Raw genomic sequence first — 6,264 nt, 5'->3', positions numbered from 1 at the left:
GACAGGTCATTTCCTCTGAGGCCCCACTGTAGTGGGCCCCAAACTGACTCCCATTATTGAACGGGCTATTCCCAATTTGCTAGTCTGATTCATTTTCACTGCTATAGGTATTTTACTTAAAAAAAATTGATTGTTCTTCAAATAGGTAACAAGTAGAGTACACAAATTTAAAAGATCAGAGTTTACAATGAAAAGTAAATCTCCCTCCCACACTTTCCATTCTTACCCCAGTGTTCCTTTCTGGAGGCAAACACAGCACGTTTCCTGTGTTGCCTTCCAGGTTATTCCATACCAGCAGTCCTCAATTCTGGCTGCACATCAGAATCTCTTGGAGAACTTTTAACAGATAACAATGTTCGGATCCCATCCCCAGATACTATGATTGAATTGATGTAGAACGGGCTCAGGTATTGATATTTTTTAAAGCCCTTCCTCCCAGGAGATTCTAATGCACACCTGCTGTTGGCCAGCCAGTGATCTGTGCTATAAATATACATATACAAGACAATACATGTATATATATTTTAAACAAAGGGGGCATATAATATTATACTATTCTACACTTTTAAAAATTAACATTATAACTTGAAGATTGTTCCATATCAGTGCAAAAAGAGCTGCTTTCTGGATATCTATTGCTGAGTAACAAATCACTCCAAAACTTAGTGGAGTAAAACAACAATAATCATTTTCTTATTTTGCACGCTGTCTGTGGGTCAGGAATTTGCTAAGAGCTTGACCGGTGGTCTCTCATAGAGCTATAGTCAGATAGTGACTAGAGTTGGGACGGGATGGGGGATGAAGCAGTTCAAGGCCATCGAGACCTCTCCATGCAGTCTCAGTGCTTCTCCTTGTGTCTCTGTGTGGGCTAGTTTGGCCTTTCTCATATGGTAGTTTCAGGGCAGTCCGTGTTTAAGAGACAGCTAAAGGCTTCAAGAGCCAGCATTCCAGCAAGCAAAAAGGAGCCTTTTGTGATATAACCTCAAAAGTCACATAGCCTCACTTGTATTGCACTTGGTTGATTGAAACATCATAAAAGCTAAGGATAGACACCAAGTGTCAAAGTCACATTGTAAGAAGGACATGTGGGACGGGCAATTTTTGGCCCCAGCAGCTGCGTAGTCTTCCATTGTTTGGGTGTACCATCATTTACTTAAGCACTGAGGGACATTTATGTTGTTTCCATTCCTTTAATATTACAAATAGTACTTTGAACAGTTATAGGTATTTTTCCTCTGCCCCTCTCCTCCAATCCCTAGAGGGGCCTTGGCCCTTCTTGATCTCTTTCCTCTCGAGCCAACGTGTGGCAGGACAGGAAGTAACCATTCGGAGTCTCAAGAAAGATCCCCTGCCACTTTGAGAGAAATTAGGTGAATTATCCTGGAGGGGGTAAGAATGGAGAGCCAAGTAGTGAGGGGGATGGAGATTTTGAAAGCCTCCCCAAGGCTGAAATTGGGGAAGGAGGGTTAGGTTTTGCAGGATCCTTGAGTAGCAAGGATCTGGATGTCTTCCTGCCCATGACAGGTGGGAGGGCCTTCCACATAGTTGGCTGTTGATGGCTTTGCGAGGCTGGAGCCATAGCAAGGACCCCTGAGCCTGGGTGAAGAGCAGAACTGTTGGCCTTTCACGGGCCATACCAGCCAGCTCGGATGAGGGGTGCGCATTCGTGGTAGCAGTGTGGCATGAAGGCCAGAGGGCTTTTCCCTGGCTGCACTGAGTTAGACCAATAGACTGTCACATGACCCTGGGGTAAGGCAGAAGTCATAATAATTATCAGGATTGACTATCCTGCCAGCACTGCAGGATGGGGGTGTGGAACATATAAAATTTGATTTGGAAAAGAAAAAAGAAATGTGACTCTTATATCTGGGGTGAAGGAGCCCAAGTCACTCCTGCTACAAATATTTAGGTTCAGAAAGTGATCTGTTATTGACATTTCACGGTGATCCCAGCATCCCAGATTTGTTCTTTCATGTGCTAGGTGCTGTGGGAGATGGTCATTTAAAATGGAACATGATCTTTGCATGAAAATATTGACTTTCCCATTATTTCTTTTTTTGGGGGTGGTGGGGGGAAGGAGAACAGGATTTTCAACTTGACCCATTATTTCTTTACTTAAACTCTCCTGTGTTTGAATAGCCAGGACAACATCTTAAAGGATTGGTGGTGAAGTTGTTCTGTCTTTCTGGACAAGTTTTTTACTAAGAAGATAAGAAAATAATCAAGAAGTGTACAAAGACTGAACTACACAGATGTTCATTAAAAATACCAAAAAATAAAAAAATAAAAAATAGAAACAGTGCAAATAACCAACAGTTAAAATTTGTTAAATAAATTATGCGACAGCCACCAATAGAAGTGTATGAGGCTATTAAAAATCACGTGGTAAAAAACCGATTAATGGCACAGAAGGATGTTTACATATATTGCTAAACAAACAAAATACATATTGCACAACCACAGTTTTGTTTTAAAAATTATATTTAGATGATTGGAAAAGAAAGATTTATATCAAAATGTTTCTCTGGGTGGTAACTGTTATGTTCTTTTTATCTAATTTTCTCAATTTTCTACAACACAAAGATGTATTACTTTAAAAAGAGAAACATCATAAAAGATTTGATTTTAAAAAAGAATAGGAAAATAGATATATTTGCATTTCTTCTGCTTTCTACCAAAGAAAGCTTTCTGCATTTCACTGCCTCATACTCAGCTTCCATTATCGTTATTATTGGCTATATTTATTGAGAACTGGCCATCAACCGAGTTCAATATATATACCGCCTCTAATCCTCACAACACCTCTGTAAAATAAGTATCATTGTTATCCACAGTTTCCAAATGAGAAAATTAAGACCAGAGATTAAATAATTTGCCCAATATCAGAGTTTGTAAATTTATAGGAGAGGATTCGAACTCTGCTCACTCAGGTTCCAAAACCCAAGTATACCCTTATACCTGTTGCCTTTCTATTAGTGTGGTCACAAAGCATGTTTTTTAGGACCTAATTTTACCTGACTTTTCAGGATTCCCCTAAGTACCTAACTGTTTTTGAGTTACAGATCCCTTTCAGAATCAGAGCTTTCAAAAAATGCACAGAAGGTTAAAATGCACATAAAGACAAACATTTACATGGCTCATCCATTGACTCAGGTTAGACCCTCAAGGTAAAACAAAGAGAACTTCACAGACTAGCCAAGCTCCAGGAAACCCAAGTAGCTGAAAAAAGTCACTAAGTCAATAGAAGGTGGGACAATCGAACAGATAAGGACTCTAGGGTAAGAGTAAGGACAAATGAAATATGGAGTGCACCAAGGCAGTACAGAATGAAGGTGGAGACCAATGAGGCTGTTCCAGCAGTTCTAAGGGCTAGCTGATGGGGCCAGGAGACTGTCTTCCTTCTGGGGCTTCACAGAGGACATGGGGTTTGGCAAGCCAGGAGGGGAGGGGAAAGGCCTTTGATTAGGAAATGGAGGCTAAATCAACATTGAATGCTAGTGAAATGTCCTGAAGGGAGAACACTTAGTGCCAAGTTTCTTACTGGGGCACAATGACACACCAATTAGCCAAGCTTGCACCACTGTTTCTCGTTTCTCCTTATCCCAGTCAGCCAACATGTCTCCTTCTTGCTTCTACATTCACTCCCTTCTCTCCGGTCTCAACCCCCATCTTAGGCCAGTTCCTCATTCCTCCAGGAAGGTTGCAACATTTTCCTTACAGACTTGCTAGCCTCAGATTCATCTTCCTATTTATAAACTTTTATTTATTTAAGTGTGTTTTTCCAGGACCAGTCAGCTCCAAGTCAAATAGTTTTTTTCAATCTAGTTGTGGAGGGCGTGGGGATCGAACTGGCAACCTTGTTGTTAAGAGCACCACACTCTAACCAACTGAGCTAACCGGCCGCCCCACATCTTCCTATTTAAATAGTGATATCTGAATCCTCTTTGCCATGTCCTCAGCTTACATCCCTTCAGGGACAGGGAGCTCATTATCTTTGGGGTGATCCAGTTAATCTTTGATAGTTATGATAACTAATAATGATTGAATAACTCCTATTAAATTGAACAGTTTGAAATTGCGATTTGTGTAGGCCAAGAAGAGCCCAGTAAGGGGCAATTTCACATGCTTCAACTTAATAGGCGCTGGGTGCAAAGCTTTGTGCTATACAATATATGATCTCATTTAATCTCCACAACAGCCATGTAAAATCATTCTAATTTTACAGATAATCAAAGTGAGGTCCATGAGAAATTAAGTAATTTAGACAGATAGCAAATGACATGCCCAGACTCATTCCCGGGTCTAACTCCCGAGCTCCACCTCTTCAGCACTCTGGGTACTGCCTTTGTATGATAACATATCTCTGTCCTGCTGTCCTGTCCTGCTCTCTGGGTCCTCCCTGAACAACCTGACACACTCGCCACCTCCCAATTTCCTTCACAATTGCTACTAACAGGAGCAGTGAACGGTGGGGAGTCTGTGGAGACCTTTTCACCCAACACTGGGCTTTGTGGTGGCCACAAACATGCTGACCAGCCCGTTCCCATTCAAGCAGGTCCTGAATTTCAGAGCCCTGTTCTTTCCAGAAAGGTGCCTCACAAATACCTCTCCTTGACCCAGCTGGTTCCTTGCTTGTTCCTATTCCCTTCCTTTATCCCCATCTTTACCTCCAAGCTCAAAATCATAAAATCACCTGTGAACCCAGCAATTCTACTCCTGAGTGTATACTCAAGAGAACTGAAAACATGTCTACACACACTTGTACATAAATGTCCATAACAGCCTAAATGTGAAAATAACCCAATGCCCATCAACTAATAAATGGATAAACAAAATGAAATATATCTATATAATGGAATATATAGCCATAAAAAATGAAGTAATAATACATGCAGCAACATGGGTAAACTTTGAAAACATTATGCTAAGTGAAAGTAGTCAGAGACAAAGGCCACATATTATATGATTCCATTTATGTGAAATGTCCAGAATAAGCAAATCCATAGAGAGGAAAAAATAGATTAGTGGTTATAGGGGATGAGAAAATACATTAGTAGTGGTACAACATAACAAATATACTAAAAACCACTGAACTGCATACTTTAAAATGGTGATTTTATGTTATGCGAATTATATCTTAATAGAAAGTATTTTTAACAATAACCTGTGATTTGAGTGACCTAACTTTTCAAAGCTTTTCAGTTTCCTCATCTGTGAAATTTGCATCTTGGAGTAGCAATCATTTTAAATAAATAGTTCCAGCTATTTTTCCGGGAGAATCCTTTAGCAAGGCTTATAGTAAGGAAGGGAGAGGTCAGCCATTCCTTCCTCTAAGCCTATCTGGAGTCATGGATCCAGGAGTGTTAGAGATACATTTTTCAACTCTCTTATTTTGTTAATAAAGAAATCCAAAGCCTTTAGAGAGGATAGACTTTTTAAGGTCACAGAATGAGTCAGTGCCATAGTTGGGCCTATTATCCTGTTTTCTTCTAGGTAGTAGTACATGTGCTGTTCTAGTCTGAATCACACAAAATGACCTCTCCTAACCCTACTGACAGCCCTGCTCCCAATGAAAGAAGCTAGATTTCCTTCCACTGATGTTTGAAATCAGGCCCATTTAACAGGCATGTTGGAGGTGACCCATTGCAAATATGAGCTTATCTGTACCTACCCAACAATCGGGATTGAAGGTTTTGAACAGGCTAGACTTCTTCATTCTGGCATATTGAAAAATTAGGTAAAAGTAGATTTCCTGCAAAACAGTTGCCTGTATTCTCTATCAGAACTAAGGCTGGTGGGCATACTATGGAAAAAAATCTGGGCTGGGGTTTTTTGGAGATTTTTTTAAATGGGTAAAGTTTTAGTCCCATTCTCAAAGAGCTTGAGTTTAATTAGAGTAGAGATGTGCAGAAATAATATGGCCTAGAATGTAGAAACTCCCACAGGTAGGGAAGGTAACCAATAGTTTGGGGGTTCCAAGTAGGAAAAAAGTCTAGTTGGGACATCAAAAAAATCCATGGAGGGAATGGCATTTGAACTGGGTGGTAAGGGACAGGCAGAGAACACAGCAAGAATGAAGATGCAAAAACCAGAAAGACTGAAAAACAGTAAGGTAGAGCTTAGAGCATATGTAGAGAAATTGTAAGCAAAAAGTAAGAAGATGTATTGAGGCCAAGTTCTGGAGAGCTAGTAGTGCCAGGATTAAGAAAAATTGCTACATTTTTGAGGGGTAGTTGGGGGTAAGGACCGTCACTCTCTGGTATA

General features: G+C 40.4%; 1 protein-coding gene across 1 annotated transcript in view; it reads left to right on the top strand.

Annotated features, from left to right (window-relative positions):
* PDE6A (phosphodiesterase 6A) overlaps window positions 1–6,264 on the top strand; it is a 59,211-nt gene that overhangs the window by 2,720 nt on the left and 50,227 nt on the right. The gene's annotated exons all lie outside the window — the stretch shown is intronic.

Source organism: Rhinolophus sinicus, chromosome 5, assembly GCF_057876585.1.
Source record: "Rhinolophus sinicus isolate RSI-liver-muscle chromosome 5, RSI-T2T, whole genome shotgun sequence".
Taxonomy (NCBI): domain Eukaryota; kingdom Metazoa; phylum Chordata; class Mammalia; order Chiroptera; family Rhinolophidae; genus Rhinolophus; species Rhinolophus sinicus.
This window is presented reverse-complemented; position numbering and strand designations above follow the sequence as displayed.